General features: G+C 57.1%; 1 long non-coding RNA gene across 1 annotated transcript; it reads left to right on the plus strand.

Moving 5' to 3' along the window:
* The first annotated feature begins 16,248 nt into the window (after positions 1-16,248).
* LOC109250039 (uncharacterized) lies at positions 16,249-26,970 on the plus strand. The gene is made up of 4 exons (XR_002072859.2): positions 16,249-16,354; positions 19,092-19,337; positions 20,176-20,264; positions 26,894-26,970. It is a non-coding gene; the product is annotated as an uncharacterized LOC109250039 (long non-coding RNA).
* The last annotated feature ends 786 nt before the right edge of the window (positions 26,971-27,756 follow it).

Raw genomic sequence — 27,756 nt, forward strand, 5'->3', positions numbered from 1 at the left:
AAGTGATGCTTGGGGTGGAGAAGGTGGGGTCTTGAGCCATGGCCCTCGTGGGTGCAGGGGGGGCAGGAGGAACCGGGTTATTCTCGGTGAGGGGCGTTCCTTACCTCCTGGGGGTGGGAGCTCTGTCGGTTTGGCCCTACCCCTGGGGCTGGGCAGGGACCCAGCTGGGCTCTGTCGCCTGATGGAGAAAGGTGCGTGTGTGTGTGCGTGTGTGTGTGTGTGTGTGCGCGCGTGTGTGTGTGTGTGTGTGTGTGTGAGAGAGAGAGATTGAGAGAGAGAGACAGAGCGCCCGCCTGAAACCTAATTGTCCGCTGTCTAATCCGTCAGCCGGAGGACAGCTTGCCAGCCCCTCCCTGGCAGGCTGATAAATGCCGACCGAGGCCCCCCTGCGCCCGAGCTGCCTTAATTGGTATCAGGACGTGCCTGGACTCCACCCTCCCGGCCCCTGCCTTCCTCCCCTCCTGCCGCAGCCTCCAGCCTGCAGGCCTCCACCCTGCAGGGCTCACTCGCCGCCCAGCCCCGGGAGGAGCCCCAACGAGAAGGGCCCCATTGATGTGGGACCTACTGTGTGCCCAGCCCACACTGACGGAGCCCTCGGCCCGCCCTCGCCCGCCGTCGCGCAGCCCTCCGAGCCGCTGCGGGAATCACCCGCCTTGCCTGTCTGCACCCACAGGACCTAGTTCCTGAGCCCGCCGCGTGCCCGGCTCCCCGAGGCTGGATGCTGGGGACGCACCACAGGCGAGATGTTGTTCCCAGACAATTGGCCCGGTTGGGCCAGAGTTAACCCTCTGCCCGTTTGGGGAAGTTCAGAGAGGTTCGGCAACCCACCCGAGATCGCACAGCCTAGAAAAGGAGGCAGAGAGAGCCGGGTTGCCTTCCAAACAATCACACGGTTGGTTCTCAGTGTCGTGGGAGTCTGAATCCCTAGGTGTTCGAGTCAGAAGCTCGGATGCTTCGCGGGGCGGAGGGGGGGGGGGGAGTGGGGGATGGGCATCGAGGAAGGCACCTGTTGGGATGAGCACTGGGTGTTGTATGGAAACCAATCTGACAGTAAATTATCTTTAATATAAAAAAATTAAAAAATTAAAATAAAATAAATTAAAAAGTCATCACCGTGAAAAAAAAAAAAAAAGGAAAAGAAAAAGACACTGAGATGCCTCCCCCCCGCTCAGGTCATGATCCTGGGGTCCTGGGATCCAGCCCTGCATCAGGCTCTGTGCTGAACACGGAAACCTGCTTGAATTTCTCTCTCTTTCTCCCCCTCTGCCCCTCTCCTGGGTTCGTTCTCTCCCTCTCTCTCTCTCTCTCTCTCTCTCTCAAAAAACAAAAAAAACGGGGTGGCTCAGTCGGTTAGGCGGCCGACTTAGGCTCAGGTCACCATCTCACGGTCTATGGGTTCGAGCCCCACGTCCGGCTCTGTGCCGACAGCTCGGAGCCCGGAGCCTGCTTCGGATTCTGTGTCTCCCTCTCTCTCTGCCCCTCCCCGGCTTGTTCTCTGTCTCTTTCTTAAATAATAAACATTAAGAAAGATCTTTTTTAATTAAAAAAAACCCAAATGTGTTAAGAATTTGAAGACGGTGACCACAGACCGTTAAACCAAGCTGGGTCCCCGAGCCCCTGGTAGGTTGCTCTCCCACGAAGCCAGCCCTGCTGCTGGGGGACCCTGCAGGGACAGTCAGACCAGTGATCCCGCGCCCTGATCCCGACCTGGCCCCCATCCCTTGGCTGGGATCCTGAAATGAATAAAGGGCCTGCAAACCTAAAGTTCTTTTGTAAGATAATGGTAAATTCGTGTGCAAGCAACAAACACCTGACCTCCACTGACAGGAAGCTATTTATAGTTTTATTTATTCCCCTTGATGTGAACATTTGTACACAAATGTTGGATAGCAGCTCTGGGCTAGAAAGGGGACTCACCGACAAGACCCGGGGAGATGTGAGGTCAAGCAACAGAGCAGTTTTCTTTTTCTTTTTTATTTTCTGTTAAAGATTTTATTTTTAAGCCATCTCTCCACCCAACACGGGGCTCGAACTCACAACCTCAAGATCAAGAGTCGCACGCTCCACCAACTGAGCCAGGCAGCAGGGCGGTTTCCTTAAAAAGAGAAGTGAAAAGAGCTTTATTGATTACACCTGTAATATATGAGCATCACCGTAAGAAAATTAATACAAAAGAAGAAAGTATCAACAACCTGAAATCTACCCCCTCCAGAGTAACTACTGTGACTACCCTCCCTTCCAGATTTTTCTAGAGATATCCTTTTTTCTCCCCCCCCAGATATGGGCTTCACCACCTAGTGTTTTGCAACCTGCATTTTTCCCCGTCACTGAACAGTAGGCTGTGGCCCTCTTTCCACATCTGCGTCGTCGTTTTTCAGGGAGATAGGGGAGCCCACGGTAAACACGTCCCGTAAGCAGCTCAAACAATCCCCTTATCGGACGCTTGTTTGATTGTGGTGTTTTCATTAATGTGTCCGTCCCCAAGATGGCATCCTTGTACACACACCGGCCTATTTCTTTTAAAAAAAATTTTTTTTTAATGTTTATTTATTTTTGAGACAGAGGGAGACAGAGTGCGGGTGGGGGAGGGGCAGGGAGCGAGGGAGACACAGAATCCGAAGCAGGCTGCGGGCTGTCAGCGCAGAGCCCGACGTGGGGGTTGAACTCACGGACCGTGAGATCGTGACCTGAGCCGAAGTCGGCCGCTTAACGGACTGAGCCACCCAAGCGCCCCTACACCAGCCTATTTCTTTCTTTTTTTTTTTTTTTTTTAATTTTTTTTAACGTTTATTTATTTTTGGGACAGAGAGAGACAGAGCATGAACGGGGGAGGGGCAGAGAGAGAGGGAGACACAGAATCCAAAGCAGGCTCCGGGCTCAGAGCTGTCAGCGCAGAGCCCCACGCGGGGCTCGAACCCACAGACCGAACCCACAGACCGTGAGATCGTGACCTGAGCCGAAGTCGGCCGCTTAACGGACTGAGCCACCCAGGTGCCCCTACACCAGCCTATTTCTTTAGGTCAGGTCCGTAGATGTGGAACCTCTGAGTCCTTGCGAGGTGGGGACATCTATCACGTTGTAGATGCTGCCAGATCACCAACACCATATTCCCTGCCCCCTCCCCCCCCCCCCCCCCCCCGCCCCCCGCCGTCTCTCCCAAAGTGTCACTCTCTGATTATTAGGAAGAGGGACCCATTCAGGCCAGGCAGAGTCTCCTGCCAGGGCTGTCGGCCCCAAGCCCTGCAGGGAAGGCAGGGAGCCAGGAGGGGTGCCCCATCAGCATGGCCATCGGGGTCCTTTGGCTACCTTTGAATGGCTGTCTCTCCTGGCCTCTCCCCTGCACTCACTGTCCCCAGCCCCCATGGAGGCCCACTGGCTGCCACCCCCAGCGGGCCTCTGGTTCTCTCAGATGGGGATAAAGGCTGGACCCCAGGCCCCATCATACCCTAATCACTTGAGCTGTCTCCTGATTTGCATGTCCTTAAGGCGCCTTGATTAATAGCCCTTCCTAGGATCTTCTCTGCTCCAACCATGAGGGCTCTGATTGCAAAGTGGCCTCAACTCCTTTAAAAATAAGATAAATCCTCCCTAACGCAAGTGGAGCCCATGTTTCCCTGAACAACAAGAGATCGGGAGGTGCCTCTCAGGAGCACCGTGGGCATGGAAACGCTGGAAACTTCTGGAAGGAATCAGGCCATTTCTCCACCCGACAGGCCAAAGCCTTTTCTCGGCACTGACGGGAACTCCCACGGCCCTTGCGGGGAGTAGAGGACACCTTCCCTGTTACAGAAAGGAAACAGGCTCCGAAAGGGCAAGCTATCTGCCCAAGGTCACCTAGCCAAGGACTTTTCGGCCCCGCCAGGATTTGAACTCAACACTGTCTGATGCCAGCCAGACCTTAGCGGGCACTCTTGGCTGCCTGGTTAAAAGCGGACTGGGCCAGGTGCTGGGGCTGGTGGAGGAGGGTGCGCACTGGAAGAAGGACCCCAAGAAAAGAACCAAATACCCCTCTGCTGTTGCCCACTTGCTATGGTTTCACACCTGGCGGAGGCGGGGGGGGGGGGGGGGGGGGCATTGGGACGGGGGTGGGGGTGGGGGTGGGGCACTGGGACGGGGTGGGCGGGGTCTCGGGGGTACCAGTCGTGGGACCTTTCTGGCAAGAGGCAGAGACCTGGGCGCACACCCGCAGGGGGTACCTGTACATTTCCCGTGCATTTCCTGTGCGCGGGTTTGTCCTCACAGCAATCTGGCCCGTTTCCCCGCGCGATCCGATCCGGGCACACAGCCCGGGAATTCTGCTCGCTCTCTGCTGCCTGGAGCGCTCTCCCGGGGTCCGTGTGGGCAGGCTGGTCCCCGGGGCGGCAGGGCACGGCGACCTGGCTAGACTCTGCCCAGCCCTCCCCTTGGCCACTAAACAAGGCCCTCTCATGCCTGCGGCCCCTCTTCCTGCTCCGCGCCGGGGCAGGGCCTCGGGAGCAGCCAGGTTTAAAATGCTGTGAGTGTAGCAAGCGCAGTGCTGGCCTTTTATCTCCTTGGTTGAGCAGTTTCTCGACCCGCTGCTTCCCCATCACTCTCCCCGGGGTCGTCTCTCTTCTGCCGGGCGGGGCGTCGGGGCCTCCTGGGCGTTTTGCAGGGCCCGTGGGAGTCGGGGGGCCTGGGGTCTATGAGTTCCTGCTATCTCTGGCCAGCTCAGGGTTTGCTGGGCTGGGTGTGGCTGTCCCCGGCAGGGACCCGCCGAGCCACTGGGCCTTGGAGGCCTGCACACATGCCCTCTCTGGTCCCCCCCGCCCCAACACGTGTGCTCCCGGCTACGCCATCCTGGGGAGCTGTAACAAGCTGTCCCCACTCCTTTGGAGACACCTCCACGGGGGTGGCGAGCGGGGAGCAGGAGGCGCAGGGCAGGCTGAGAATGTTCTCCAGGGCCAGGCCCTTGGGGACCCAAGTGCAGGCACCTGGAACGATGGCATCTGGCCCAACCCCCACCACCGCCCCCCCCCCTCCCCCGCTGCTACTGGCTCCCAGCAGGGGTAGCCCCTCCTCTCTCCTCTTCTTCTCCCAGCCGGGCCTGGGTGTATGGGGGAGCTGAGGGATTCTTGGGCATGTTCCCAAAGCTTTTGGGTCTCAGCAACCAATACAATTTCCAAAGAAAACTTGGAGGATTGATGGGGTGATGCCAGTTTTCAATTTTGCCAGGGAAGGATGTTAATGAGAACAGACAAAACAAAGAAACCCACACATTAAAAGATCTCATCACCAGGGCGCCTGGCTGGCTCAGTCGGGTAGGGCGGGCAACTCTGGATCTCAGGGTCATGAGTTCGAGCCCCGTGTTGGGTGTAGGGATTTCAGATAAATAAACTTTATACATCCTATCCTCAACTATCATTTCAGTTCATGAAATAAATTATTCTTTTTTTTTTTTTTACTTACATTTATTTATTTATTTTTGAGAGACAGAGCACAAGTGGGGGAGGGGCAGAGAGAGAAGGAGACACAGAATCCGAAGCAGGTTCCAGGCTCCGAGCTGTCAGCACAGGGCCCGACGTGGGGCTCGAACCCCCAAACTGTGAGATCATGACCTGAGCCGAAGTCGGATGCCCAACCGACTGAGCCACCCAGGCGCCCTGAAATAAATTATGTTTTAAAACCCCAAAGGTACGAAGGACATAATCTTAGGATGAAGGAACGTCCTCCCCCCCAAAGGAGCATTTGGAAACTTCACAAATGGTTCTTATGCTTTAAGACCTGGGACAGATTTGGGGCACCTGGGTGGCTCAGTCTGTTAAGCGTCTGACTTTGGCTCAGGTCATGCTCTCACGGTTCATGAGTTTGAGCCCTGCATCAGGCTCTGTGCTGACAGCCTGGAGCCTGGATCCTGCTTTGGATTCTGTGTCTCCCTCCCTCTCCCTCTCTCTCTCTCTCTCTCTCTCTCTCTCTCTCTCTCTCTCCTTCAAAAAAAAATAAACATTAAAACTTTTTTTTTGAAAGACCTAGGATAGGTTTACCATAGCCAAACACCCAGCACTGGTCCCTGATGAGATACTTGGGAACATCTCATGGTCCCAAGATGGCTGCTCCACCTCTGGCCATCGCGTCCACATTCCAGGCAGGAGGAAGGAGGCAGTGTGAAGTATATTTTCCTTGAAACCTTTGCCTTTTAACTCGGGCAGGGAAACCCTCCCTAGGATCTTCCGCCTTCTTTTCATTTGCAAGAACTGGGTCACATGCCCACCCATAGCTACAAGGGAGACTGACAAATTGAGTATTCTAATTTTCCGGACTCTATGGTGGAGGAAGGCCAGAAGGAAGAGGGCTGGAATGAGCATTTGCCTATGTAGTTTTCATTTCATTTTATCCCTCCCTCAAGTCTGTGTGGACTCTTAGGACTGCCCGTGACCTCCAGGTCCTTGAGCTGCAGCTGGCAAAGCCCAGTTCAGCCTGCAATCCCAGGCTCCTTCATTGATCCAGACCAGTCCCTAATTCAGGGACACCAGCGTCGTTCCTGCCTGTTTTGGGGTTTCTGGATTGAAGAGCACCCCAAAACAAAGCCTATTTTCAGAGCAAGACGCCCAGATAGAGTTGCCACATAAAACCTAGGACATCTGGGGGCGCCTGGGTGGCTCCGTTGGTTAAACGTCTGACGCTTGGTTTCATCTGGCACCCTAACCTCCAGAGTCTCCGTCTACGGCTAGGAGGTGCAAGGTCTAAAGCCACCCTGCTGTGTGGCTTCCAGAAGCTCGTCTCCCCTCTCTGGGTTTCCCAGTCCCCATCTCTGGATGGAGGCGGCTTGAAGTTCCCACCCCACCCCCACCCCGTGTCCACCGTCCCCCTCCCCCACCCTGGCGGGGCCAGATCACTGTGAGCCCAGGCAGCTTCCAATGACGAAGGAACCACAACACAGTCCTCTTTGTCCTTGGTGTTTTTATTAGCACTGCCCTACTGTGTAGCCTAATCGTCTTGCGCGTAAGGAGCAAACGGGGATTCGGTGCCAGCTCTGCCTTCAGGGGCACAATGGAGTGAATCGGGTTTGAATCCTGACTCTGGGGGAGACCTTGGGCAGGTCACTTCCCCATCGGAGCCTCAGCTTGTCTTCATCCATAAAACGGGTATGTTCGCCGGGAGGATTCCACTAGGCGAGCATACCGAGCACAGAGCTGGGCTCGGTCGCTACTCTCTGTAAACTGTCTGCCCCACCTGTCTCCAGGGAAGGCACCAGCCTCAAGGGGTGTGGGCAGGGGAGGGTGTGCAGGGGTGCCTCACTTTTTTTTTTAAAGAGGATATCTTTTCTAGGTCATCTCTACACCCAACATGGGGCTCGAACTCACAACCCCAAGATCCAGAGTCACATGCCCCACCGACTGAGCCAGCCAGGTGCCCCTAGGGGTGCCTTACTTTCGCAGAGCAGACCTGGGAACCAGCCTCACTCCATGGATCTTCTTCCCCTGCCGCCCCAGAGCTGGGTGTGGTTTCAGAAGTCCCCATCGGTGCCCCCGCGGGGCTGTGCCCACCTTCTGCTTTGCTGGGAGCTGGTCAGGCTCCCCACCTATGACTGCTGGGGGGGGGGGTGGAGCCCCTCTCCCTGGCACCTGGGCATACCTGCTCGCCAGGCCATCGGCACGGTCTAGACTGCGGGGGAGCAGGCCATCAGCCAGAAAGTCAGAGAGTCACTGGGGGTTGTCTGTGAGCAGGGATGGCGCTCACAGAATCAGGGAGGGGCTTTCTGTCCCACCCCCACACCCCTCAGACCTGATGGTGAGCCCTGACTGTCCCTCTTTCCAGCTGTGCGATGCCCCGTCGGACCCCATCTTTCAGCTCTGTGAAAGGGAGGCGTTACGGCCTCCTCCTGGACCACCCCCCCACCCCCCACCCCGCTCTGCCCGGCACCTGCTGGGTGCACAGCCCCAGTGGCCGTGGGGAGGCCTGTCCTGTACAAGCCCCTCATTTTCCAGATGGGGAATCCAACCCCCCCCCCCCCCCGAAGAGAGAGAGCCACCCAGAGCTGGTCTGGCCCCGCGGCAGCCAGAACTCCAGGCAGCAGGGCCTCTGGGGACCCCGCAGCAGTGCTCGCAGAATCTGAGCAGGAAGGAGGAAGAGGAGGCAGCTGGAGCCACGGGGGGCGGGGCGGGGTCGGGAGGGAGGGCAGAGGAGAGAGCAGTCAAGGGGGGGGGGGCGGCAGTCAAGGAGGGGGGGGGCGGCACTCTAGGCCACGCAAAGCCCGCAGCCCCTGCAAACTCAGACCCCGGAGGAAGCCTCTGCGGGGGAGGGGGGGCTACCCCTCCCCTGCGCCTTCCCCCCACCCCCTTCCCCAGCTTTGCGGCTCCGCCGGGAGAACAGGCAGACACCTCCGGGCTAGGAGCGTGCGTGTGTCTTGTGCTGCGTGCACAGGTCCGTGCGTACGTGCCTTTGTGCACATGTGCGCGTGTTTCGTGTGCATTCGTGGGCGCGCGTGCCTTTGCGCACGCGCGCGTGTCTGTGCTGGTGTGTGTGTGTGTGTGTGTGTGTGTGTGTGTGTGCGCGCCCGTGTGCACGTGTGCGTGCCCGTGCGCGGTGTGCAGGCGCGAGGAGGGGGGCCGCCGAGGCTCGGGAGGGGATTTTAAGCGGCTTTCGCGCTGCCGGCGTGAGCGCTCCTGATAAACAGCCCGAGAGCCCCGAGCAGGAGCGCTGGCGGCGGCGGGAGGCTGCGTATCAGAGCTCCTGGCAGGCTCGCAAAAAGCTGTCCCCGGCCCTGCGAGCCGCTCTATCAGCCCACGGAGGGAGGGCGGGGGAGGAGGGAGGGAGGGAGGGAGGGAAAAAGTATTTGCTTCAGCCCTTAATCACGGAATTTGAAATCCCAGCGAGTCGGTGCCATTTATTTTCAGAGGCTGTCAAGGCTGGTTTCAGCATTTAAAAGAAAGGAGGATAAAAAATATTTGCATTTCTCTCTCCCTCTCGCCTGCCGGCTCGCTGGGCTCTCTCTCCTTCTCTCCCCCTCGCTCCTCCGCGGCCCCGCAGCCAGCCGAGCCGGGGCTGTGTGTCGGGGAAGGAATGGCCGAGAATTTTCAGGGCGCTCTGCGCGGTGGTGGGGTGGGTGGGGCCCCAGTCGGAGGAGAGGGTGTCGGCTTGATGCTGGGGGGGGGAGGGTGTCTCTGGGGTGGTGGGGGTGGAAGTGGAGAGCCGGGGTGAGCCAGAGCTGCTGGATTGGGGGTGCTGGGGGCCGTCTGCAGGGCTCTCCTCAGCACCCCAGGCAAGAGCCCTGCCCCCCAAATTTGCCCCAGCCCCGGGAGATCCCACCAGCTCCTCTTGGCTTCTGGGGTGGAGATCGAGGACGTCGGGGCTGTGAGAGAAGCTAGGGCAACCCCCTCCCTGCACAGATAGGGAAACCGAGGCTTGGAAACCCAGAGTGGCACCGCCAAGGTCACCCTGGCAAAACCAGGACGAGGAGGGAAGCTAACTGTGCGTCACGTATGCGTTCCATGCCAAGCGCCGTGCAGACGCCGAAGGCAGCACCGGACACGGGCCGGTGCCGGCGACGAGGGCTTTGCAATGAGATGGACCCAAACGCCGCTCATGGGAGGGCTCGAGCGCAGGTCATGACACTGGCCAGCATGGTGACCTTGGCCACCGTCCCCGGTCCGACCTTCAGCTGGAGCCCATGGTGCCGCCTTCCGGGACCAAACCAGCATGTGCGCTGCACCACACTGGGCATGTGGGAGCAGCTCCATCACCGGGGGTTGCCTTCAAGAACCACAAGAACCACCCACCTGCCAAGCCTGATGTCTCTATAGCTCTGTGGGGAGCTATGACTTAGGGTTCAGCGGCCAGACCATCCTTTCCCCGAAGACGCAGGCTGGGGCACGGACCCCTGGGTGGCTGCTCCCACGGCCCCTCCCTGAGACTGTGTCCTTGCTGGTTAAATGAGAAAAGTCATCCAGCTACTATTGGGGTTCAATGAGTTCGCGTATGGGGAGCGCGTGCTGGGGCCCCGCCCCCGCCACGGAGGTTCTTTCTTTTATCATTGTGGTCCCGGGTCCACCTGTCCCTGACTCCAGGCCACTCAAGGCCAAGACCCCGCGGTTCGTCTCTGAATGCCCCTTGGTCCCAACCTAGGGGAGCAATGTTAAAAGCCCAGGGTAGGGCCCTGCTGGGAAAGGTGGAAAGGAAGGTCTCAGGTGGGGAGGAAGGCAGCCCAGCCCTGAAGAGGAAGCTGTCCACTCTTGCCCGGAGTGAGGAAGCAGAGACTCAGGATAACACCCTCCCTCCCCACCCCTGCCACCTTTGCTTATTTGCTAAATGACAAAAACAAAACCTCTCCATCGTTACAATGCAGAAGGTATAAGGAACATAGTGTAACCTTACCTCTTTCCCAACACCTGGCCATTCTACCCCCCAGATAATCAGCAGTCAAGTGTTTCATACAAAGTCTTCCAGATTTTTCTGTCCCTGCAAGCACATAGAAATGTTTTGTAGAAGTCGGGCAATGCTACGTATCCTGTTCGGCCATTTATTTTCTTTTGCACACCACGGTCTCCTTCCCAAGCTCTTTCTCGCGTTGGGGCCTGCACACCGCCATCCCGTCCCCAGTGGCTGGGCATCGAGGTGGTGTCCAGGCTTTTGCCCTCTCGGGGCTGCAGAGAGCAGCTGGCCTTTTACAGCAGGCGCTGTTCCTGGGATCAAGAAGGGCTGCTGACCTGGGGCACCTGGGTGGCTCAGTCGGTGAAGCATCCAGCTTCGGCCCAGGTCATGATCTCGCGGTTCGCGAGCTCGAGCCCCACCTTGGGCTCTGCACTGACAGCGTGGAGCCTGCTCGGGATTCTCTGTCTCTCTTTCTCTCTGCCCTTCCCCCTGTAGTGCTCACTGGCTCTGAAAAAATAAAATAAAAATAAAGAAGAAGAAGAAGGGCCGCTGAACTGAACGCTGAATGACAGGGAAAAGCTGGCGGCCAAGGGCGCTCCATTTTCTACAGGGAGAGGCTGAGTGGGGCCCTGCTAGGACCAGGGCAGGGGGGAAGTGGCCTCAGAGGAAGCAGGGCCCCAGCCATCATCCGTACAGCGGAAGAAAGCCCTCGCCCAGCTACCTGGAGGCCTGGGCATGTCAAGGCCTGGAGACAGGACCAAGCCCAGGCTGCCCCAGTCCTGTCCCCCTTTTGCACCTTCCGTGGTCCCCGGGCTCTGCCTCTTTTTCCTCTCCAAACTGCCTCCAGGTACGAGAGGGGGACCCCAGACCTCATGTCGACAGATGGAGCCTCAGTCAGCAGGGAGGTGGTGCTAGGAAGCCCGGAGCTCTGTCCTGAGCGAGGTGGGGCTTTGGTTCTCAGTTTTGTGGTTTGTGCACCACCCCCCGGGAACATTCACAGTGCGGCTTGGGGAGACGGCCGACGGTGACCGTGACAGCTCCATCAGTTTCAAGCTCTGAGACCTCGGAGCCTCAGTGTCCCCACCATTAAAATGGGGACAATAACAACAACAACAAAATAAATAAAATAAAATAAAATAAAATAAAATAAAATAAAATAAAATAAATAATAAAACAAACAAACAAATAAATAAAAATGGGGACAACAACAGCACCGGTTTCACAGGATGGTCCTGAGGACTCAGGGAGGGGTCTGCGCAAAGCCTTCGGCAGGTTCCCTGACACGCAAGGTCTCGTGAAGTTTTGCCATCGCTTTATTTATTTATTTATTTATTTATAATTTACATCCAAGTTCTTAGCATATAGCGCGATAATGATTTCAGGAGTAGAATCCAATGATTCCTGCCCTACGTATAACACCCAGTGCTCATTCCAACAAGTGCCCTCCTTAATGCCCCTTGCCCATCTGGCCCATCCCCCCCACCCACAATCCCTCCAGCCACCCTCGGTTTGTTCTCCATATTTAAGAGTCTCTTCTGTTTTGTCCCCCTCCCTGTCTCTATATTATTTTTGCTTCCCTTCCCTTGTGTTCATCTGTTTTGTCTCTTAAAGTCCTCATATGAGTAAAGTCATACGATTTTTGTCTTTCTCTGACCAATTTCGCTTCGCACAATACCCTCCAGTTCCAGCCACGTAGTTGCAAATGGCAAGATTTCATTCTTTTTCTTGGCCGAGTAATACTCCATTGTATATATAGACCACCTCTTCTTATCCATTCATCCATCAATGGACATTCGGGCTCTTTCCATCCTTTGGCTATTGTCGAGAGTGCTGCTATAAACATGGGGGAGCACGCGTCCCCTTCGAAACAGCACACCTGTCTCCCTTGGATAAATGCCTGGTAGTGCCATTGCTGGGTCGTAGGGTAGTTCCATTTTTAGTTTTTTGAGGAACCTCCATACTGTTTTCCAGAGTGGCTGCCCCAGTTTGCATTCCCACCAGCGGTGCCGAAGAGATCCTCTTTCTCCGCATCCTCGCCAACATCTGTTGTTGCCTGAGTTGTTAGTGTTCGCCATTCTGACAGGGGTCAGGTGGCATCTCATTGTGGTTTTGATTTGTATTTCCCTGATGATGAGCGATGTGGAGCATTTTTTCATGTGTCTGTTAGCCATCTGGATGTCTTCTTCGGAGAAGTGACTGTTCATGTCTTTTGCCCATTTCTTCACTGGATTACTTGTTTCATTTTATTACTTTTTAAATCACTATTCCTAATAACGGCATTTTCAAAAATCTAAGGTCGTTAAAGACCTTCTCCAAGCTGAGTCTCAAAACCAGGGAAAAGCCCATGGTGTGTGTGCGCCGTGTGGGATGTGCGTGTGGGTTATGTGTGTGAATGCAGTATGTGGTGTGTGTTGTATTTATGTGTGTGATGGGCACGGAACGTGTGAATGTGCTGTGTGGTGTGTGTGTGTCCTGTGTATGTTGGGGGTGCCCTTGTCACACCATCCTCTGTGCCCCCCGCCCCTGCCAGGTGCTCTCTCCCACTATCTCGGCCCCTGGCCCATGTCCTTGCCCCCAAGAATCACTGTGACACCTCCGTCTTCCCCGTCCCGGAACGACAGGCCTGTCAATCTGGGTGACCTGGGAAAGCCCAAGGACAGCCCCAGAAGAGACTCCGTTCTCTAAGCAGCTCCCCAGGCGACCCCACCCCACAGCCCCCTTGAACGCAGGGCCCCTGTGGGCCTCGCGTTCGGGCCTCATCTACTTCCTCCAGCGGGGTTTGGGTCCTGGGTCCCTCACCACTGGCTGTGGGAAGTTGCTGTAACCTCTCTGAGCCCCTGTCTCCCCGTCTGCAAAACAAGGACAATAATTATAAGGTCATAAGATCGTTTTCGCTCCTCCTTCCCTCCCCTATACAAGCAAAGGAACAAGCAAGCAGACCAGAAAATTCTCAAGCCGCCGGGCACCCGGAGCGGGCAGGAACTTCTGCTAGAGGGTGATCCGCAGAGGACACAGCACACGGGCTTCCAGAATGGAGCTCGTCCAGCTCTCCTTCCTGCCCAGAGGAGCAGTTCATCCATGGCGACCCCCGCCCCGCCTCAGCCCTCTGGGACTCTGGCAGGATTCCTAGATGTGCAGGGTAGGGTGGGCGGGGCAGAGTAGGACGGGAAGGGAGGGTGGGGGCTCCCCAGGGAACAGGCTCTCCCAACACCCTGGCAGGGGCTAAGTAAGACCTCATAGGTGTGTCGACCCTCAGGGTTTTGCAAAGTATGTCCACAGATTGTTTATGTAGTGAGAAAATGAGCAAGTCTCTTCCCTCTCGAGTTTTCTTATCTGGAAAATGGGGCTATGATAATACACCCATGAGCTAAGGATGTGAAACTGTTGGCACAAAGCCCCACACGTAGTCAATCTTTTTTATATATATATATATATTTTTTTTTTTTGAGAAGGGGGTGGACAGAACGCAAGCAGGGGAGGCACCGAGGGACAGGGAGAGAGAGAATCTCAAGCGGGCTCAGCGCAGAGCCCAACGCAGAGCCGGGTGTGGGGCTCGATCCCGTGACCCTGGGATCCTGACTTGAGCTGAAATCAAGAGTCGGACCCTCAACCGACTGAGCCCCCCCAGGCGCCCACCACACACGGGTCAATCTTAACCAGGGTTAACTCTGGTGCCGTTGTTCCCAGTAAGTCCCTGCCCTAAGAATGCTGTAGCTCCCCACCGCATGGTCAGCGGCCCACAGTGCCCCCCACTTTGGGCAGAGCATACCTCCATGCCCATCCACATCAGGCTCGGGGCCGTGGGACTTGCTCTGATCAATAAAACGTGAGCAGAAGCAACCACGCGCCAGTGCCCCACAGAAGCTTGAGCGGCTCGCCTGGGGTTCCGCAAGCTCCCTAGCTCTTTTCTCTCCGGTAGATGTATTCCGTAGAAGGGCCGCGCCTTCCGCCTGGATCCCGGGATGGCGATGACGTGTGGACAACATGAAACCTGAATGAAAATAAACCTTGGCTATGGAGATCGACTGATATTTCAGGGATGGTTGTTACACAGCATAACCTAGCAATATCTGACCGATACAGAAACTGGCACCTAGAAAAAAGGGCGCCAACAAACGCATAGCCCTGACTTTAGGAGCAGGGAACCCATGACAAGAAGACAGTTTTTGAAGGTATTGATGGTGGGGCAGGGGAAGGGGGGAGAAAGGTTACAGAGAGGGAGGGAGGCAAACCATAAGAGACTCTTGGATACTGAGAACGGACTGAGGGTTGATGCGGGGGGAGAGGGGAAAGCGGGTGACGGGCATCGAGGAGGGCACTTGTTGGGACGAGCACTGGGTGTTGTAATGAAACCAATCTGACAATAAATTATATTTAAAAAAAAAAAAAAGAAGAAGGTACCGATGGTGACCACGTCATACAGCAGGAAACATTTGGGAAGATTCTCGCCTATAACTCACAAAGCTGATACTCGACTGCACTTAGAGCTTTAGCTGAAGAGCTTGGGAAACAGCAACGCCCGGCATGCCTTGGCTCCTCCTCGCGGCACGTCACAGACTGACTCACGTCCCCTCAATTCCTGTGTTAAAGCTCTAACCGCAGTGTGACCGTCAGAAGGTGACTGTATTTGGAGAGAGGCTCTTAAAATTTTTCTTTAAATTTATTTATTTTGAAAGAGAGAGAGAGAGAGCCCAAGCGGGGAAGGGGCAGACAGAGAGGGAGAGAGAGAGAATCCCAAGCAGGCTCTGCACTGTCGGCACGGAGCCCGATGCGGGGCTCGAACCCACAGATCATGAGATCATGACCTGAGCCGAGATCAAGAGTCAGGTGCTCAACCGACGGAGCCACCCAGGGGCCCCAGGAGAGAGGGTCTTTCAAGAGGCAATAAGGGAAAATGGAGTCATCAGGATGAGCCCTGATCCACCAGGACCGGTGTCCTCACAAGAAGGGGGAGTTGGCATCCGAACGCGTACAGACGAAAGTCAGTGTGAGGTCACGGGGAGCAGGTGGCCGTCTAGCAGCCGGAGAGAGGCCTGGAACAGACCCTCCCTTCGCGGCCTTCAGAGGGAGCCAAGCTGCTGCCGCCTTCAGCTCAGACTCCTGGCCCGCAGGACAGTGAACGACACGTTTCTGTTGGACTTTGTTTGTTGCAGCCGTCCCCACCAAACTCGTGCCCTGCCGGTTTCCAAGACGCTGCGGAGAAGAGACGCGCTCCGAAGGGAATTCGCCTGTTTGCAAAGCAATGAAGCGACCGACTTCGGCTCAGGTGTGATCTCGCGGTCCGTGAGTTCGAGCCCCGCGTCGGGCTCTGTGCTGACGGCTTGGAGCCTGGAACCTGCTTCAGAGTCTGTGCCTCCCTCTCTCTCTCTGCCCCTCCCCGACTCACACCCTGTGTATCTTTCTCTCTCCCTAAAAAATAAGTAAGCGTTAAAAAAATGATGAAAATAAAATAAAATAAAATAAAATAAAATAAGGAACCGAGTGGAAAAAAAGCGAGCCAAGTTCCGAGGAGGGGGGCACCGTCAGAAGTGCTACCAGCCTGGACGAAAAGAGGCCGTGAGCTTTCACGACTTAAAACCAGATCTGGGCCCCAGCGGGAAAGAAAGCAGGTGGAAAAGTCGGCTTAGCCCCCAGTGAGGGCCCTTGGGTCTGCAATCAACGTGGCCAAGGACGTGATGGAAGTCTACCCAGAGGGCCACCGGAGGGCCACCGAGAACAGGGGACAGACGGAGGGCCGAGGGAGTGCAGTGGGGCCCACGAAAAAGCATTTCCTTCACCCGGGGGAGGTGGCCCTCCCAGCGTCCACCCTGCAGGCCCCAGGATTGCTGTGCGTGGTGCCTCCCATTCCTAGCCCTTCCAGAAGGGAGTGTCCGTGGGTGTGCCGTTCCTGTCCCCCGACTGAGTGCCGGGTGTGTGGGTGCGTGTGCGAGGGCCGCCGTAACAAAATACAAGACTGAGTGGCTCATCAGAAATTCACTTTCTCGCAGTCCTGGAGTCTGAAAGTCCAAGATCAAGGCGTTGGCAGGTTGGTGTCTTCTCAGACCTCTCTCTCTCTCTGTCTCTCTCTCTCTCCTTGGGGGGTAGGCAGCTACCTTCTTGCTGTGTCTCACATGGTCCCTTCCCTGTGTGCACGCACGGGCGTCTAGTGTCTTTCCGTGTGCTTTCCTTCTCACAAGGACGCCGGTCCTCTTGGATCGGGACTCACCGCCATGGCCTCGTTTTAAGTTCATTACCTCGCGTAGGACCTTAGCCCCGGTTACATCCTAGCTGGGGGCTAGGACTTCCGTGCGAATTTCGGGGAGACACGATTCGGTTGATAACCGCGTGTGAGACCAGCAAGCTTTCCCCCTACTTACAGATCTCTTGGTCGAGAGAGGCATGGTCCCAGCTCACTCACTAGGGTTGCGTTCAGCTCTGTGCAAGAGGGAGGAGTATTTGCGGCCAAGACGATGGATGGGTCAAGGCTGTCTTCCCCAGGAGAGGGTCACCCACCCCTGCCCCGTTGCCATGCGCCGTGCAGGCCTCACGAGGGGTGTACTCCCCCCCCCCCCCCCCCCCACGCCGGGCTCAGCCCCACGACTTGCTTGCTTCCGCTGGTGAATCCAGAGGAGTGACACCGGGCTGTTTCGAGAAGCTTTCCAGAGGCGTCACGTGACTTAGCCTGGCCTAGGCCCCCCTCCGCAGAGAGCAGCATGCTCTGGAGAGGGCGTGAGGGGAGCTTCCCTGCTGCAGACAACACAGGTCTAATTGGCAAAGCTTCTACTCATCCTGAGACCTTTTGTATTTCCACATCCCTCCATTTTCAAATGTTCCCCGTCCTCAAATCCATCCATTTTCTAGAAGATATACCGGGCAAGTTTGGCCTCTCAAGACACCAACTATTCTTTCAGTCCACAAAGACTCACGGAGGGCAAGGCGCCCAGGAGGTCACCACAACGGTCACATCTGAACACAGACGTGGGGAGCAGCCTTCGTCCCCAGGCTGTCTACAGGCGTGTGGGGATCGTCTGCCAGGGCCCAGCCTGGGCTGACCCCTCCGGGCCCTCGCACGGGAACGCTGTGGCTCAGAGTGGTTAAGTGACTTGCCCGAGGCCGCTCGGCTAGTAAGGAGCAGAGCAGGGGTTTGAACCCAGCGCTGTCTCGCCAGGGTGCTGTGTGCGTACTGGGTTCTCCTGCTTCACCCTGTAAGTGTCCCTAGATATTTGGGAAATAGATGAATACAGTGCCCCGTGGTTCCTTCGGGAAATTAGGGGGTAGGGTAGGATGCATTAATCGAGGTCCACTCCTCTTTCCCAGCCTCCTTCCGCCGCCCTCAGAAAATTGGATGTTTTTAAGGCAGAATACCGAAAAGATACAAAAATACTAGTGACGTTGACATTAAGGAGAGGTGCCAATGTCCAGCTACGGTCCTTCCATCAGTGGCTCGCTTCCCCTTCCCAGGGACCGGCTGAGGTCACGGGCCACCATCGTTCCCATCCTACTGCTGAGGAAACTGAGGCACAGAGTGGGTTACCGCTGTGCTTCTCAAACTATCTGTGGTGGAGGAAGGTTTAGAGAAAATTTTCCAATCTGCCGGGAACAGTACTATTGTAATGTATCCAATCACAACGGGATGCACACGTCGACAGCAGGACCTGGCCAAGGGTGGACCACACTTTGGGTAGCATGGGGTCGGTGGCTTGCCAAAGGCCACACAGCTGGTGAGGGACCCGGCCAGGAGCTGGATTCGAGTCCTTGACCGCTTACCTGGAGAAGGGGCTGAGGAAGGTTTGGCCACTGAGTACAATTCATGGTCAGTACCTGAGTATCTTAGGTTTTTGTACCTCTCCTATCTCACGGTTCGTGAGTTCGAGCCCCGCATCGGGTTCTGTGCTGATGGCTCAGAGCCTGGAGCCAGCTTTGGGTTCTGTATCTCCCTCTTCCCCGCTCGCACTCTTATCCCTCTCTCTCTCTCACAAAAATAAATGTTTGAAAAATTGTTTTAAATAAACAAATAAATAAAAAATAAAATCTTAAAAAAAAAGTTTTTTTAAGTGGTCATCTTCAAGTGATGGGACTAAAAGTGGTTTTATTTTCTTCACTGAGCCCATCTGCATTTTCTCGAATATCTGTAATAAGTGTGTCTTACTTTTGTAGCAAGAGGAAGGGTATTTGGGAGGAAATAGTCCTGGCTCGAAGTTTGCTTCCAGTTCAGGTGGAGAAAAAATGGTCGACTCGCGGAGAGTAAGGATCCTGGCAAACAGAAGGAGCTTAATACATGTTTGAGCTCGATCTCAGTCACGGACTAGGAGGAAGACCCTTTCTAGGAAGGGCTCTTTTCTTTGCCTATTTCTTCACCTCCTGCCTCTGCAGGTGCCTTGTCGTGGCCAGGGCCAGGCCGCCTGGACCGAATCCCTCCATCCGGTGTTGGGTCCATAGCGGCCGCAGTCGGCCCTCACGTGGGTGGCAGAGTCGGTCACTACCTGAGTGGGTTACGTCTCCCTGCAGCGGTCTGAATACCTAGTCTGTTCAGTTTCCAGGGGGTGGGGGCAGAGAAGAGGCCAAGCAGTTGGCTTTGGTTTCAGGCACGAAGGGCAAATGGAAAAGGTCAGATCTGGGGAGAAAGAATCTGGAGGTAAACTCTAATACTCTTGGAGATTTAACAATATTTTCTTGTGCCCGAGGGCCAACCAGGTATTGGACGTGGTGGGGAGAACACAGAATTGCGGGGCACCTGGGCGGCTCAGTCGGTTAAGCGTCCGACTCTTTATTTTTTCCCTCAGGTCACGGTCTCACGGTGCGTGGGTTCGAGCCCTGAGACGGGCTCTGGGCTGATACCGAGGATCCTGCAGGGATTTAGGGACTTTTATCCCGAAGGCAATGGGAAACCATGAAAGGTTTAAGTAGGAGACTAGAGCGGTCAAGTTGAAATTTTAGAGTAGCTCTCTGATTGCCCCATGTACATGTCCTGGATGGAGAGCAAGCCTGGAGGCCGGCAGGACAGCAAGGAGGCTGCTACTCTGACTCGGGTTGGTGGGCTAGCAGGTGGAGAGAAGTGACAGATGCAAGGTGGTCGGATGGAATGGACAGATCTGGGCAATCGACTGGACGCGGCGGGGGCACCTGGGAAAGGGGGAGGGGATGGGAATGATACCGAGGCTTCAGGACAGGGTCTCTGGGTATGGAGAAGGGGTCTCCGGGTATAGGGAAGGGGTCTCCGGGTATATAGGGAAGGGGTCTCCGGGTATAGGGAAGGGGTCTCCGGGTATGGAGAAGGGCTCTCCGGGTATATAGGGAAGGGGTCTCCGGGTATATAGGGAAGGGGTCTCCGGGTATAGGGAAGGGCTCTCCGGGTATGGGGAAGGGCTCTCCGGGTATAGGGAAGGGGTCTCTGGGTATGGAGAAGGGGTCTCCGGGTATAGGGAAGGGGTCTCTGGGTATGGAGAAGGGGTCTCTGGGTATAGGGAAGGGGTCTCCGGGTATATAGGGAAGGGGTCTCCGGGTATAGGGAAGGGGTCTCCGGGTATGGGGAAGGGCTCTCCGGGTATATAGAGAAGGGGTCTCCGGGTATATAGGGAAGGGGTCTCCGGGTATAGGGAAGGGGTCTCCGGGTATGGGGAAGGGCTCTCCGGGTATATAGAGAAGGGGTCTCCGGGTATATAGGGAAGGGGTCTCCGGGTATATAGAGAAGGGGTCTCCGGGTATAGGGAAGGGGTCTCCGGGTATGGGGAAGGGCTCTCCGGGTATATAGGGAAGGGGTCTCCGGGTATATAGGGAAGGGGTCTCCAAGAGCAAGACAGGGAGAATCTGGGAAGAGTAGTCATAGTTTTCATCTCTTGAATTTTGTTTTGTTTGTTTGAACTTTAGCTCAGTGCCATGGAACAGGACCACAAGAAAGATAAGACCCTGACCCGGAGAAGCTGGAATTCCCACATATGGAGAAAGAGCCTGTGAGGGTAGGTCTGTAGGGGTCTCCCTGGGAGCACACTGGGAATGGGGAGGACGGCCAGGGGGGTGGGAGGGCTGCAGGACCTGGAGGGGGCCCCTGTGGACGGGTCAGTGCTAAACGGACATAGGTCCAAGGCTTGGCCTTCTGTATCTTTCACCTCTCTTCCCACAATCCTGTGTGGCAAGTTGTCCCGGCTTCGCGCCCTGCTGGCCCTCGGCCTCTCCTGGCTCTCCGATCAGCTGCTCCCTCTTAAGCTACAACCAGAATACGACCTGATGCTCCCATAAGAACACCTCTCGGCGGGGGGGAGGAAGACTCTCCCTTTCACATCTTACCTGGATTCCTCCTGCCCTGAGACATGTCTCAGCTTAGAAGGTCCCCTCCCGGAGGCCTTTCCTGACCCCCTAACACCGGGCTGGATATGTCTCTCCTGTGCTGAAGAGACGATCTGGATGGCCCCGTGGGGAGTGGATGGACATTTGGACGGTGGTCAGCTGGGGAAATGGATGAACGGACGGGGATGGATGGCTGAGTAGATGAGTCAGTGGATGGATGGATGAAAAGGATAATTGGTTAATCAGACGGCAGAAGAGCAGCGGGCGAATCGGTTGGGTGGAAAGCAGGTAGATTGGGTCGATGAGTGGGTGCGTAGGGGTGGATGGAGGGCGGTAAGTGGGTGGGCAGAAGGCGCCTGGATATAAAGGAAGGGCAAAGAGACGAGCTTGGCTCAGGCTTGTCGAAGTTTGTGGAGGGTCAGTGGTGCCCATCCGGCAGAGAGACAGGCGGATGCCCAGCCTGGCCGCACAGGGCTGGACAGAACGCACTGTCTTAGGCCCAAGCCCTGTGGCCCTGGGCCCCCAACCAGCCCGGGTCCCTGCTGCCTGGTGACCACCCCCCCCCCCCCCACCGCCCTCCCGGCAGCTCCGATTTTTTCCAGCTCGGGTTTGATCGCCTGCCAGGATCTCCCAAATGTCAGCTGCCGTGTTAGCATCTTTAAGAGAGCGCTCGAGGCGATCTTTAAGCAGGGAGGCTGGGGCCCCATGCTGATGAGAGGAGCCCCGTTCCAAGCTGATAGTTCTGCCTGCTGCCTCCCCAGCCTCTGCTCTGGGAGCCTGTGGTCCCTTGCTCTTTGGGCCTGGACAGCACCTGGGTTTATTTTTAAGCCCGGGTGAATCAGGGCTTTGCCAGGAGTTGAGGTCAGTCGCCTGAGCTAAGGGGTCAGCTGGGAGCCCGCAGAGGGCAGGGAGGGGCCCCTCCTGTCACGGCTCCACCCCCCAGCACAGCATGGCCTGACCCCGAGGCGTGGATAAATATTTGTTGGTCCAATGCATGCCTGAGCCGCCAAAGCGCTCTGAAACGATGCGGATGATAACAGGGTGCTTTCTCCCCTCCCCTCCCCTTGAGGGGGAGATGCTCGAGGTGACGGAAGATGAGAAAAGTCAGACCGACAGGCCTAGGCTGGTGTATCCCATCTAGCATGTGGGTGCTGGGTGTTTTGGGGAAAGTTGCGGGTCCTCTCTGAGCCTCAGCTCTCTCATTAGTGAAATGTGCCAAAGGATAGAATGCCAGCCTCGTAGAGTTGTTGGAAGGATCCACTGAGATCATGAGGGAGGAACACGGGGTACAGTCCCTGAAACTTAGTAGGCTCTCAAGGAAGTCCCTCCCCACCCCGTGGTTTTTGGCATGTGCCCTCCTTTCTGCCCCCGATGGCCTTCCCTACACCCTCTGCCCTGTCCTTCCAGATCCCGAGTATGTTCCCCCCCTGGGGCCCCCTCCTCACCTGTCCGGTCCAGGCACGGCTGACGCGCCTCCTCAAATCCCCCCCACCCCTGGACTAAGTTCAAGCCTCAACCGGAACCCATGCGAAGTGACTGATTTCTGTTCCAAGCCAAGTGTCGGCCAATTTCTTGAGGGCAGAAACTATTTGTATTGATTTCTAGATCCCTGGAGTCTTACACAGGGCCTGGGACACAGTACAGAATGAATGAATGAATGAATGAATGAATGAATGAATGACTAGCTAGCTGATCTGAGCAGAATCAAGAGACCTTTCTGGCTGCTTTCACTAATAAGAGAGTGGATGCCCCCAAAGGCTGAGCCCTGCTAAGCCCTTCAAAAGAACTGTCCCTCGGGTTGGTAAAGGGCTGTTGCGTTCCTAAGGTGTCCATGGGTTTCCTCCAATCCTCAGAGGACGGGGACAATTATTCTCAGTTCTCAATCGCTCAACGGTCACACAGCATGTTATGGGGGAGGCAGGAGCAGTCCCTGGTCCACACAGTCCTTTCGGTCCTCGATCCCCGGACTGGTGGGGCATGGCCCATATCATGGGAACCTCTGGGATCGATGGGCTGAACTGGGGCGGGGGGGGCGGGGGGTGGGGAGCTGGTGCACCTCCACAGAGAGGAAGGATCAGCACCCAGTGCACACGGACATACGTGTTTCCTAACTAAAGAGTGTAGATAACAAGACTCAGAATGGCTATAGACTACAAATAAAATGAATAGGTGATTGGACGGTGGATGGATGGACGGACGGATGGATGGATGGACGGATGGACGGATGAATAAGTGGCTGGCTGGCTGGCTGGTAGATGAATTAAGATGGGAAAATGGATAGGTGAATGGGTTCACGAATGGATGGGTGGGTAAGTGGGTGGATGGATGGATGGATGGATGGGCGGGGATACGGATGAGAGGGTAGATGATGGGTGGTTGGGTGGGCAGCAATGCCATTCAACAAAAAGCACCCCAGTTGGGGGTCAGAGAATCTTGCCATTGCCCTGATCCCACCCCTAATGCCCAGTGGGACTTGTAGTAAGTCTTCTGGCCTTTTCTTGACCGTCAACTTCCTCATCTGTCTGAAAGGGAGATGGTCTCTGCCCCCCCCTCCCCCCCCACCATACGCAAAGATCAGAAAGGATTCCTGGACTGTGAGTACTCCTGGCACCTTGGCCTCCCCAACCCTGCCGCCCAATCTCACCCTGCCCACGTCCTGTCCTGTCATGAGTTTCCTCCTTCCCGTGCCCACGGGGACCTCCCGCGCAGCCTCTAGCAACATTTTCTAATAGGGGCTCAGGGGATTCTGTTCACAGCGAAGTCCAACACTGCAAACATCCTCAGTCCCCTGAGTCTGGTCAAGCCTGACTGATACGGGCTGGAAGTTAAGAGGCCATTTCTGAGGTCAAGATGTGGATTCCGATCCCAGCTCTGGCACTCAGGGCTGTGGGGCCCGAGGCAAGTCACCGCACGCCCCCGAGCCTCACTTTTCCCATCTGGAAACAAGGCTGATAGGAGCACCCATCGCCTGGGGTACCTAGGGGGGTCCGTGGCAAGATACACGTGGGTGCTCAGCCCAGCGTGGGGGGGTGGGGGTGGGGGGGCCCAGGCTGTGCTCAGGGAGACCTAGCCACTCTTGCTATTATCTCTACCCTGGAGCCAAAAGACCAACCACCGGGCTCGTAGAATGAGTGCCCTTTATTCAACAAAGGTCTGGGTGCGTGGAGGTTTCTGGAACAGGGAAGTTCGAGGGACCCAAGAGTCCCAGGGGGGCGGCAGGCCCCCAGCCAGAGCAGCAGGCTGTGACCCACCTCTGTTTCACATGCGCCTCGTCCTGGACAACCCAGGGCACAGGGCTTCCCATCAGCAGCTCGGTGACGCCGGGCAAGCACCCTGGCCTCTCTGGGCCTTGCTGTCCTCACCTGTAGAAGACAGGCTTCCCGGTTACCTGTAGCCGTTGCCATTCCTTCCCTGTCACCAGCGCTTTGCCTCCTAGCCAGGTGGGTGAGGCCAGCACCCTTCACTGCTGGAAATGCAAATGCTGAGGTCCAGAGAGGGTCTGAGTGCTGGGCTGGGATAAAAACACAGGCCCCTCCCACGCTTCGCTCCCGATCCGCCCTGAGTGCTCCAGCCGAAGCCTGGAGCTAAAGGTTGGCCTCTGGGGCCTTCAGTCGGCCCCAGATCCCTCCTGCCCACTACCCCTTGCCAGCCCCTGGTGTTTCCTGGTCAGTGGTCCTGTCCTTGTTACGTGTTGGGAGGTCACAGGGCTCTCCTCATGGGCCGCCGAGCCTTAAGAGATTATCACTGTCGCCCCGGCCTCCCAGGGGACCCCCAACACCTCGCAGAGCCAAGGGGCACCCATAGAGTCCATGGGAGTTTGGGCGCCCACGTGACCGGGCTGTGGGTCAGGTGGCCTCTCAGACCTGAGCTTGGGGGAGGTGCCCAGGTGGAGAGGAGAAGCAGAGGGGCCCTGAGGGAGCAGCAATGCAGGGTCCCAGGCTCCCCCAACCCCGGGTTCCCCCCTCCCCTTCCCCAACTGCTGCAGACTCTGGTTAAAATGGCACCTCCACCATCTGTCACCCCTCCCCCATTCCGTGGGCGCGGCTGTGACTCCAGGACTGGCTTGCTTCATAAACAGGCGGCTGGCGGGTCCCCAGGGCCAGGCGGGTGATGGGCCCGGTGCTGGCCCAGGGCTGCTGATCTGGGGAGGATCCCGCGAGGCGGGCAGGAGAGCAGGTACCAGGAGGGTTCCACGCCCTCCCACGGTGGCGTCCCGACCCCTGGGGGCTCCGGCCTGCACCCGCTCCTTCCCTGGCTTCTTTCGCTCACACCCTCCCTGGATCTCACATCTTCCCCGCCTTGCTTCTGCTGGGTTGAGAGAATTTCAAATCAATACCTGGGTGTAGAGGCTCCATAGACCCTCCTCAGAAAGTGCAGTCTCCCTGGGCAGTAAGCACCAACCCCCTCGGGGCCCCTGCCTTACCACCGGGGAAACTGAGGCCAGAGAGCTGGGCAGTGGGGGCCCTGGGAGTGGGGGAGGACTCCCCCTCTCCCCCCACCCCCCCACCCCGGCTGCAGTTTGCCCCCTCGTCGGAAGCACTTAGGGGGAAAGGGGTGTCACAGGGGTCACGTGCCCAGTCCTGAAACTGTAAACCAGCTTGCTGCCCTCAGTTTTCCCATCTGGGGAATGGGGGAGTCCAGACTGCTGGGAGAGGGTATCTTTTGCGCCAGAGAGCGAGCAGGGCCTCACCATTCTCTCTCTCACAATCCCCCAAGACTTGGGAGAGACCACACCGCGGCAGGAGGGCCAGTGGGGGGGGGCAGGTGGGGGGCATCCAGGTCAGCACCCTCCACGTCCCCCCCCCCCCAGTCCCCGGGCTTCCCCCTCCCCCATCACCGCGGCCCGGCTGCCCCTCCTCTCTCCCGCTCCTGCCTGCCAGCTCCATCCCGAAAGCCCCCAGACCCCAGCTGCAGTGTTTTTACTGCTTTGACCGGCCGCTCAGCCTCCCTCCTCCCCCTCCTCCCCCTCCTCCCCCTCCTCCCTCCTCCTCCACCTTTCCCCCTCTCTCTCTCTCTCCTCTCTCTCCTCCATCCTCTCCCCCTCCTCCTCTTCATCTTTCTCCCTCTGTTCTCCTCTCTCCCTCCCCTCCCTCCTCCTCTCCCTCGTCCCTCCCTCCTCCCTCCGCCCTCCCTCCCGAGCGCTCCCTCCCTCCCTCCCTCTCTCCGGGGGAAGAAAGGTCACCGTGCAGCTGATTACTCAGAGCTCAGTTGCTGTAGCAACCGGCGGGGGAAGTGGGACAGGCTGGCTTTGAGGACGCGTGAGGTCGGCCGCGGGCGGCTGGAGCCGGCGCGGGCCTCTGTGCTCCTGCGAGAGGGAGGCTGCCGGCAGCCCGGCTCCTCGGCCGCTGCGGGCCGGGCTCGGGGGTTTCATTTTTAATGAAGGGTTCGCGCACTCCCCTCGCGCACCCCTCCCCGCCTTCTTCCCACCTCCCCGGGGTCTGGAGGGGGAGTGCGCCCCTCTTGGGTTTGGCTGCCTCTCTCTCTCTCTCTCTCTCTCTCTCTCTCTGGTCTGGGGCTCCGTCCCTCTGTCTCCCCCTCTGCCAAGGTTCTGATGGCTTCTTTCTTTCTCCTCTCTCAGAGCTCAAAGGGACAGCCCTTTACCAACACACACACACACACACACACACACACACACACACACACCTCTCACCCACAGGCTGGGTAAGGAGCCCAATAAAATCCTCAGCACCCCCCAACCCCCCCCCCCCCCCCAGAAGCCTTTGTCACTGGCCTGGGAGACCCGGGCTTCTTCAACAAGCCAGAGACAGGGTCCACAGAGGGTCCAGCCCTGCTCCCCCAGACACACTGGCATTCCCCTGGCACCCACTGGGGGGGGGGGCTGCCCTGCCCTCCAGGAGCTTCTGGGCCCCTCTGGAAGGCATCCGCTCTGCTCAGAGAGGAAGCCAGACCTACAGGGGAGGGGGTGGCTGATGCCAGTGGGCAGGGCAGGGAGGGCGCCCGTGGGTGGAGAGCATCTCAGCCCCTGCTGTCTGTTGGCTCCTTCTCCAGCCAGGCAGCCCAGGGATCAAGGCCAGCTCCGAGCGAGGGCCAGCTCGGCAGTGACGGGACAGGGGCTCTGGAGCTGGGCAGGCCTCTGTTCCAGACCCTCCTCCCCCCGGTTCTCGGGAATGTAAAGTGGCTCAACCACTTTGGAGAACATTCGGCGGCTTTTTAGAGATTGAAACGTACACTTACCTTGGGACCTGGCCGCTCCCTCTAGGCATTTATCCCAGAGCAGTGGAAACTTGGGTTCATGCAAAGATTTATGCATGAGTCTTCAGAGGAGCTTTATTTGTGACAGGCAAAACTGGAAACAACCCATCAACAGGCACCCGGCTCGAAAGTTTGTGGTACATCCACACATAGAACACCTCTGAGCAGTAAGAAGAAATGAACTCTCGATACACCCAACAACGTGGAGGAATCTCAAGGTCACGACGCCGGGGGAGAGCAGCCAGGCAACAAAGAATGCATACTGGATGGTTCCATTTATAGAACATTCTAGAAAACGCAAACTAACCTGTCGACGGAAAGCAGCTCGGTGGTGGCCTTGGGACATGGGGGGCCAGGAGGTCCCACGAAGGGACGCGAGAAAACTTTTGGAGGATGGTGGCTATGCTCACCGTCTTGTGGGTGCGTACAGATGCCAAAACCCGTCACATTCTGCGATGCAAACGCGTGCACCGACTGTATGTCCGTAAATTGCAAAACCAGATTCCTGCCCTGCCACTCCCCGGCTGAGTGACCTTGGGTGGGTCACCTCACGTCTCCCGGCCTCGTGGAGAAGAGTGAAATAATAAGACAGGCAGCCTCGCGGGACGGTTATGGGGATTCAGTAATATCACGTTGATTGCAAACCATGGGTGGCCCATCCAGGGGAGAGAGGGGCACGACGGGCCAGGGGCACAGAGAGGCCATGCCAGAGCCTGACTTGGACTCCCTGCCCAGTGCTCTTCCCACGGGGCCAGGCCAGGCTGCAGACCAGTGCCTGGTGCCCTTGTTGCCACCAAGGCTCACAGCGGAGCTTAATGGAGAAAATCTCACCGGATGCCACTTGCCTTGGGTTCAGAGGCTGATACGAATCCCGCCCCCCCCACCCCCTCGCCATGCTCTGTGACCACGGCCACATCACTGCCCCTCTCTGACCCTCCTCTTCTGGAACCC

Source organism: Panthera pardus, unplaced genomic scaffold (assembly GCF_024362965.1).
Source record: "Panthera pardus isolate Hobbes unplaced genomic scaffold, ASM2436296v1 HiC_scaffold_20, whole genome shotgun sequence".
Taxonomy (NCBI): domain Eukaryota; kingdom Metazoa; phylum Chordata; class Mammalia; order Carnivora; family Felidae; genus Panthera; species Panthera pardus.